We start from the raw sequence: 9,531 nt of genomic DNA, 5'->3' as shown, positions 1-9,531 counted from the left end.
ACCTCACCAGGTTCTTATGAGGACTAAATGAGCTTGAAATATTACGAAGAGCTTACAGGAAGTTTAGATAGAGAAGAATGTTTTAGATAGAGAAGTACCTGATTTTAGAGCAATCCCTGAATGGATGTTAGCTACTGTTAGTATGTGCTGTGTTGTGCTTAGTATATTTTACTGATTTAACAGAGGGAATTGCCCATTTGATAGCAAAACTCTGGGAAATGTTGAGATGATTTTCACACTTGGGGGCTTCATCAAAATCATCTGCAAGGCTTATTACAACTTCACCCTCAGAGTTTCTGATTCAATAGGTCTGGGTGGTGTTGAGGGGGGTGTGGTAAGAATTTGTTTTCCTAGCAAGAATTGGCATTTCTAGCAAGTTCCTGGCTCATGCTGGTGTTGTTGGTCAAGAGCATGTTTGTAAGCTTCTCAGGCAGCAGCGGGCACAAGAGCAAAGGAAGGCATGGTTGTCAGTGGGTCTTAGTCAACACGGCTGGAATTCAGACCCAGCTTTTGTGTCACACAGAGGAACAAGGGCATGTTTAGAGAGAACAATCATGAACTGGGGGGAAGGGATGACCCAGCCCAGTGGGCACCTCAGACTTCGGGGTAAGGATGTGAGATTCTAATAGCTATCAAACATAGTGAGCAGCTGAGTGAGCAGGTTGGATGCATCAGTGCCTGAAATTGAGCACTGTCAGGGAAGGCAAAGTCTGACAAGTAACATATTTCTTAGTTACGTCTTCTCTTTGCATCTTCCCCCTGAAAACAGCATGCATCTTACAATTAAATGTAGGGATTTCTACCTTCTCAAAAAGTCTTAATGCATTGATAATGGCTTCTCAAAATGGCTTGCTCTTCTCTTAGAATCAAAAAAATAATAAAGGAAAATTCTTGGGACAAATTTAATACTTTAGATTTGATTTCATTAAAAAATAGTGTTTTGATTCCTTTTTATTTTCTTCCCTCCCTTTAATTTGATAACCATTCATTTGTGCCTTAGAGAATGGCACTACTTTTCTTAACAGTGGGTTTTCTATAGTGTGGGGCAGGAATGTCTCTCCAAAAGCTGCAAGGTTGAATTGACCCTGGCATTTCTTATTTGATACCATTTAAAGACACAAAAGTAACAAGATAAGGGAAGTTTGTACAACTCTAGAAAAATTACATAGGACTGAAGCGTGAAGCAGAAATATCATCATGTCTTTTCATATCAATATTAATGTTGAAAGGTTGAAAAGAATAAAGGCTTGTTGGGATTTCTGAATTGAATAAATATGGGAGGCAGAGAGGAAATATGTTTACGCCACTCTAAGTGTCATTTATACAAATGATCTCCTACACATGAGAAACGCTCTTAGATCAAATGATAGCATATTTACATAGGTATGTTTCCAAAGCTACTGGCAATATGTTTGATAAATATCTTTTAATAGTAAGGCACTTCAGATATCTGCTCTGAGTGGCACAGGGTCCCTCTGCATATTTTTCCTTCTTGCTCTTAATATCAGCTACCTCTAGAGTAACAGAAACAAACATTAATACACCAAGGGAAATAACAACCTATGACTTGGAGTCATTTACTGAATTTGATGACACAGATGCTGCCAAGAGATTATTTGAGCACGTGTTAGTAAATGATATACCACAGGACAAAGATTCTTCTCTGTCTAAACTTGTGTCAAGCTTAAGTCTTCTTGCAACTTTCTTTGTGTAATGCTGCTCTTAATTCCTCTTCCTCCCATGCATTAGAAACAAGTAAACTATATGTATACTTTTCAGGCCAGTAGTAAAAATAGTATTGCTTTGTTTTTTGTTGGGGGATTTCTTTCAGGGTAATTAGAGGTTATAGAACTTGGTAAGAAAACTTTTTCAATGATGTTGGAATGACATTTGTGTTGTTGGCATTATCAAACAATGCAGAGGCCACCAAATGCTGTCTCTAGTGCCTTATTAACACTCCTGGAAATGACTTTGAAAACACAAAAGATTCTGTGTAAGCAAATGTGAAATGGCAATATAAAGTTGGCATGGAAGTTTTTTTTTTTTTTTTTTTTTTTTATGCTGCAAAAAGCTTTATTGTTTCCATTTGGTCCAAGGCTTGAGAGAGGGCTCCAGGGTGTTAAAAAGCTGCCTAGTGGCTGCAGAGAGGGGCTTCAGGCAGCCCTGATGTTAGTTAGGTGGGTTCTTCAATGGCCCACTGGTCTCCAGAAGCTCCTAGTCGTGCTTGAGGGTAAGCCTTTCGAAGAGATACTCGCCCAACCCAGCCTGGGGACCAGCCAGCCTACGGAGGTTGGTCAGGTGGTCACCCATCTTCTTGATGAGTTTCACTTCCTCATCTAGGAAGTGGTTCTCCAGGAAGTCACAGATGTGGGGGTCTCCGCGGGCAGAAGCCAGGCCATGCAGATCCAGCAGGGCTTGATTCAGGTTCTTCTCTACGAGAAGGGCGGCTTCCATAGCGTCCTGGGTTTTACCCCACTCATCTTGAGATGGCTTCTGCACGTCCAGGAAGAGGGCGCGGCCGCCACGCTGGTTTTGCAGTTTCAAGAGACGCTCCGCGCCCTCGCGCTTCTCCTTGGCCAATTCGCGAAAAAAGTGACCCACTCCTTCCAGGGCCACATCGTCGCGGTCGAAATAGAAGCCCAGAGAGAGGTAGGTGTAGGAGGCCCACAGTTGCATGTTAACCAGGCGGTTGACGGCGGCCTCCACCTCGGTAGAATAATTCTGACGAATCTGGGAGCTCATGATTGGTCGGTAATAATAAGGAGTTAAAAAATGGGGGCTGGTCCCGGTGATCGCGGACAGCTGAGTGGCTGACTCCGGAGGTTGCGACTGGAAAAAAGGTTGGAGGGTGGTCGGAGGCTGGAGCAAGGGGCGTCCCTGGGTCTGTTCCGTCCAAGCACTGTTGAAGCAAGAGACAGATCCGCGGGGCCGCCGAGCGCACTTCCTGGAAGTTTTTTATAATTAAAATTTGGAAGGCTTTGCTGATGTTTCTACAATGTGTCCTGAGATTTCTTGCTAGATTTGCTGCTGTTTCTAAACTACATCCTGAGATTTTGTGGCAGTATTTCTCTCGTTGCAGGGCAAGTTGGGGTAACTCTGTCCTTGTTCTATCAGGGCAATAGTCAAACAATCAAGATACAAGTTCCTTTTCTAGATATGTCAGTTTATCAGATAGTAACTGTGCTCACCTGTTAATAGAAACCTACCTTCAGTGGCTTGAAAGTTTTTTTTTTTTTTTAATTTTTCATGTAACAATAGATCTGAAGTAGCTGGTCTCTGGTGCTAGATGAGTAGCTTAAGAAGTTCCTGGCCAAAGCCTCGGCAGTTCTTTCGTTCTTTCCCTCGTGGTCCCAAGATGGCTGCTGGAGCTTCAGCTATCATGTCTGCTTTCTAAAAAAAAGGAAGGAGGAGGGGGAGAAGTATGAAAAGGGATTTATCAGAAGCTCCACAGAAAGATTTTGCTTTTATTTCCTATCTTTTGCATTCATATCTTCAGAGGAAATAGGGAAATGGAGTTCTGCAGCTAGACATATAACTCGGGGTTCTGCTACTAACGAAAAATTGGAAGACACTCTTTGACACACTGATGACTCCCAAAGTGGTCTCTGAGTTCTTAGGAAAACATGCAGGGTTCTCTCTATTCTGGCCCAATCTCCTCCCAGCACACTGTGCCTACTCCCATTATATCAGGTTTCTCTGACTTCATTCACATTATCCATTGTTTCAGTCTAGCAGCTCTGGAAGCAATTCCTAAGACAGGGTTTTTCGTGTAAGTGGTTTATTTGGGAGGAATAGCAGGGAAGTGAAATAGAAGTTGTTGTTATTAAGTTGCTAAGCCATGTCTGACTCTTTGCAACCCTATGGACTGCAGCACACCAGGCTTCCTTGTCCTTCACCATTTCCCAGAGTTTGCTCAAACTCATGTCCATTGAGTTGGTGATGCCATCCAACCATCTCATTCTCTGCCATCCCCTTCTCCTCCTGCTTTCCAGTCTTTCCAGCATCAGGGTCTTTTCCAATAAAACAGAAGGGAAAGCAGCGAATAAAAGTTCTGTTACCAAGTCAGCTACCACTACAGGCAACTGGAGATTGATTGCACAGGGAATACGTCCTCCAGTTAAAAAGGTAAAGAAGCTTCCACATTTATTCACAACTATTGTCAGCCATTGTTAAGGTCTATTCTCTGGCTATTTAATCCCTTAACCGTTTGGGTCTGTCATAACTAGGCAGAATTGCCTTCCCTGACTCCTGAGAAAGCCCTCAAGCAAAAAGACTTAGATTCTGGTGATGGAAAGTCATCCACTGGTAAGGTGTGGATGGGCACTTACAGCATCTACTCCACCCAGTCTACCTGTGAATGTCCTTTCCTTATTTCTGTTGGTCTGAGGATTTCATAACCCTATGAAGAGCTAACATCCTTGAATGGTTGGTTTTCTACCACTGCATGACAAATCTGTTATTATTGTTTAAGTAGCTAAGACATGCCTGACTCTTTGTGATCCCATGGACGGTAGCCCGCCAGCCTCCTCTGTCCATGGGATTTCCCAGGCAAGAATACTGGACTGGGTTGCTGTTTCTTTCTTCAGGGGGTCTTCCCAACCCAGGGATTGAACTAGCATTTCCTGCATTGGCTGGTGGATTCTTTATTGCTGAGCCACCAGGGAAGCCCACATGACAAATGACTATGGACTTAATGGCTTAAAAGTGCACTTACTTATTAGCTTATAGTTTTGTAAAAGCCTAGGTGGGCTCAGCAGTGACATGCTTCATCCTTCTTTAGCTTAGATCTATGACTTCCTCTTCTGTACCAGCTGGAGAAATAGTGGCAGAGTTCCCTGAGTAGAGTCCTCTGTGCTATCCAGTAGATTCTTATTAGTTGTCTGTTGATATTTTGTACATTGCTGTCATTTAGTCACTAGTGAAAAGTGAAAGTGAAAGTTGCTCGTGTCCAACTCTTTGTGACCCCATGCACTGTAGCATGCCAGGCATCTCAGTCCATGGAGTTCTCCAGGCCAGAATACTGGGGTGAGTAACCATTCCCTTCTCCAGGGCATCTTCCTAACCCAGGGATCTAACCCAGGTCTCCCACACTGCGGGAAGATTCTTTGCCATTCAAGCCATCTGGCAAGTCCCGTTTAGTTGCCAAGTCATGTCCAATTCTTTTGTGACCCCTGAACTGTAGCCCACCAGACTCCTCTGTTCATGGGATTTTACAAGCAAGAACTTTGGAGTGAGTTGCTGTTTCCTTCTCCAGGGGATCTTCCCAACTCAGGGATCAAACCCGTGTGTCCTGCATTGGCAGGTGGATTCTTTACCACTGAGCCTCCAGGGAAACCTATTTCATACATAGCAGTGTATATATGTCAATCCAAATTTCCCAGTTCATCCTATGTACATGTTCCTTTATCAGAAGATATAAAGCTCATTAGGACTTCCCTGGTGGCTCAGACGGTAAAGCGTCTATCTACAATGAGGGAGACCTGGGTTCGGTCCCTGGGTCGGGAAGATTCCCTGGAGAAGGAAATGGCAACCCACTCCAGTACTCTTGCCTGGAAAATCCCACGGACGGAGGAGCTTGGTGCAGGCTACTTTCCATGGGGTCGCAAAGAGTCGGGCACGACTGAGCGACTTCACTTTCACTTTCCTTTCATTGCTCTCATTACTCTGGAAGACAAATTTTAGAATCATGCAGTGAAGATTCAAATATGATTTTACACTGTTTAAGACTTAGAGAATTACCAATAGCCCCAGAATGAATGAAGTGGCTGGGCCAGAGCGAAAATGACACTCAGTTGTGTTTGTGTCTGGTGATGAAAATAAAATCAGAGGCTACAAAGAACAATATTTCATGGGAACCTGAAATGGTAGGTCCTGGAATCAAGGCAAATTGGATGTGGACAAGCAGGAGATGGTAAGAACAGACATCATTTCCCTAGGAATCTGGGAACTAAAATGGACAGGAATGGTGAAATATAATTCAGATGACCATTAGATCTGCTACTGTGGGCAAGGATCCTATAGAAGAAGTGGAGTAGCCCTCATAATCAACAAGAGTCTGAAATACAGTACTTGGGCACAATCTCAAAAGTGACAGAATGATCTCAGTTCATTTCCAAGGCAAGCCATTCAGTATCACAGTAATCCAAGTCAATGCCCTGATGCCCAAGAGGCTGAACTCGATCAGTTCTATGAAAACCTAGAAGACTTCCTACACCTAAAAAAGAGATTCTATTCACCTTCGGTTATTGGAATGCAAAAGTAGGAAGTCAAGATACATCTGGAGTAACAGGCAAGTTTGGTTTTGGAGAACAAAGTGAAGAGGGCCAAGGGTAACTGAGTTCTGCCGAGAGAATGCACTAGTCGTAGCAAAAATACCCTTTTTCAACAACACGAGACAACGTTACACATGGACATCTCCAAACGATCAATACTGAAATCTAATTGATTACATTCTTTGCAGCCAAAGATGGAAAAACTGTAAACAGTCAGCAAAAACAAGACCTGGAGCTGACTGTGGTTCAGATCATCAGCTTCTCATAGCAAAATTCAGGCTTAAATTAAAGAAAACTGGTAAAAACAATAGGCCAGTCAGATACGACTTAAATCAAATCCTATATGGATTCACAGTAGAGGTAACGAATATCTATTCAAGGGACTAGATCTAATCAACAGTATGCCTGAAGATCTATGGACAGAGCTCCATAATATTTCATAGGAGGCAGCGAACAAAACCATCCTAAAGAAAATGAAGGAGGCAAAGTGGCTATCCGAGGAGGCTTTACAAACAGTGGAAGAATGAAGAGAGTAAAGAACAAGGGAGAGGGGGAAATGTAGATCCAGTCAAATGCAGAGTCTCAAAAAACAGCTAGAAGAGACAAGGAGGCCTTCTTCAATGAACAATGCTTAATAATAGAAGAAAACAATAAAAGGGGAAAGACTAGAGATCTCTTCAGGAAAATTGGAAACATCAATGGAGCATTCCGCCCAAAGATGGGCACAATAAAGGGTAAAAATGGTAGAGACCTAGTAGGTGCTGAAGAGATCAAGAAGAGATGGAAACAATACATGGAAGAACTATATGAAAAAAGATCTTAATGAACCAGATTACTATGATGACATGGTTATCACCCAGAGCCAGACATTCTGGAGTGTGAAGTCAACTGGGCCTTAAGAAGCACTGCTATTAATAAAGCTAGTGGATGTGATGAATTTCCAAAAGAACTACTCAAATCCCTAAAGGATGATACCATCAAGGTTTTGAATTCATTGTGTCAGCAAATCTGAAAGACCCAGCGTTTGCCACAGGACTGGAGAAGGTCAATCCTCATCCCAATTCCCAACAAGGATAGTACCAGAAAATGTGCTGACCATAAGACAATTGCATTCATCTCCCATTGCTAGTAATGTCATGCTTAAAATCTTGCAGGCTAGACTTCAATATTATGTGAACCAAGAACTTCCAGACGTCCAGGTTGGGTTTAGAAAAGGAAGAGGAACTAGAGATCAAATTGCCAGCATCAGTTGGATTATAGAGGAAGCAAAGGAATTTCAGAAAAATGTCTGGGTCTGTTTTATTTACTATGCTAAAGCCTTTGTGTGGGTCATGACAAACTGTGGAAAACTCTTAGATGGGAATACCAGGCCATCTTACCTGTCTCCTGAGAAACTTGTATGTGAGTCAAGAAGAGACAGTTAGAACCCTGTATGGTACAACTGATTGATTCAAGATTGAGAAAGGAGTACGACCAGGCTGTCTGCTGTCACCCTGTTTGTTTAACCTGTATGCTGAGCACATCATGAGAAATGCCAGTCTGGATGAGTTACAAGTTGAAATCAACATAGGTGGGAGAAACATCAACAACCTCAGATATGTGGACGATACCACTCTAATGGCAGAAAGCGAACAGAAACTAAAGAGCCTCTTGATGAGGGAGAAGGAGGAGAGTGAAAGAGCTGGCTTAAGACTCAGTATTAAAAACAAACAAACAAAAAAAAAAAACCCAAGATCATGGCATCCTGCTCCATTACTTCATAGCAAAAAGACTGGGAAAAGGTAAAAGCAGTGACAGATTTCTCTTCTTGGGCTCCAGACTCACTGCGGATGCTGACTGCAGCCATGAGATCAGGAAACAATTGTTCTTGGAAGAAAAGCTTTGACAAACTAGGCAGTGTGTTGAAAAGCAGAGACATTACTCTGCCTACAAAGGTTCATCTAGTCAAGGCTGTGGTCTTCCCAGCGGTCACATACGGTTGTGAGAGTTGGACTGTAAAGAAGGCAGACTGCCAAAGGATTGATGCCTTTGAACTGTGGTGCTGGAGAAGACTTCTGAAAGTCCCTTGGATAGCAAGGAGATCAAACCAGTCAATCTTAAGGGAGATAAACCCTGAATATTCACTGGAAGGACTGAAGCTGAGGCTCCAGTATTTTGATTATCTGATGTGAACAGATGACTCATTGGAAAAGCCCCTAATGCTGGGAAAGATTGAGGGCAGGAGAAGAGGGTGTCAGAGGATGAGGTGGCTGGACAGCATCACCAATGCAATGAACATGAACTTGGGCAAACCCCGGGAGATGGTGGGGACAGGGAGGCCTGATGTGCTACAGTCCACAGGTTGCAGAGAGTTGGACACAACTGGGCAACTGAAGAACAACAACAGCAAGACTTAAAGCAAATTGCTAACCTAATTTTAATTTTCTTTGAATTGTTAAATTTCTTTGCTGGGTTGTTTTAAAATTTAAAGGAGATGTTGATATTATATATAAGCAACCTAATATAGCATTTGACACTTCACAGAGAGACCCTCTCAAAATGGTGATTTTTCTTTTTCTATGTTTATCTGTTTACTCTTCACCATAAGCCTACAGACAGTGTGGATTATATTTTATGCCTATTTGTGTTCTAGAGCTTTAGCATAGTCTTGTATTCCTTCATGGATTTCAATATTTGTTGAAGGAATGAGTACATTATCTTCTTGTCTATTTCCTTATCTAACAAATGAAAACATAAGTACACTTCTTCTACTTTTAGAATTGGTTGTTAAGAACATATAAGGTAGTTGATATGAGTGTACTTCGCTTAATGCATCAATGGCTTGTGGTGGGGTTAATGTACTCAATTGTTAAAAGGGCAGAGGAGTGAGTAGGCAACTTGGTTTGTTGATGATTCTCATGCAGCCATTAGTTTTAATTACATGTCCAGTTGTGGGAGCTGGTTCTAAGCCTCTCACTTGCTATAACTGATTTTGCCAATAAGGATACGTTTTTTTGCAGGCAAACCACATGATACGTAAACTCATGCATTTTCAACTGATCAAAAATTCCTGGGAGTATAAGATGCAACAGAACATAGAATAAAAAGAATGGGCTTACACAATGAAGGAATAAAGGCATTAGTTTTTTTTTTTTTCTCATGAGTGAAGGATTAAAATCAAAACAAGTTAGGAGCTTAATTTCCTGTTAAGAGATACAGAAGACCATATATGGGAATTAGGCTACAGTAACACACTGACAGGTTAGACACTTTCATTTGA

The 9,531-nt window shown here is 42.2% G+C and overlaps 1 pseudogene; it reads right to left on the bottom strand.

Annotated features, from left to right (window-relative positions):
- Window positions 1-2,085: 2,085 nt before the first annotated feature.
- Window positions 2,086-4,479, bottom strand: LOC138421881 (ferritin light chain pseudogene; annotated as a pseudogene).
- Window positions 4,480-9,531: the final 5,052 nt, after the last annotated feature.

This window comes from Ovis canadensis, chromosome 16 (genome assembly GCF_042477335.2).
Source record: "Ovis canadensis isolate MfBH-ARS-UI-01 breed Bighorn chromosome 16, ARS-UI_OviCan_v2, whole genome shotgun sequence".
NCBI classification, from domain to species: domain Eukaryota; kingdom Metazoa; phylum Chordata; class Mammalia; order Artiodactyla; family Bovidae; genus Ovis; species Ovis canadensis.
The sequence above is the reverse complement of the archived record's forward strand: the minus strand, read 5'-3'. Positions and strand labels throughout refer to the sequence as shown.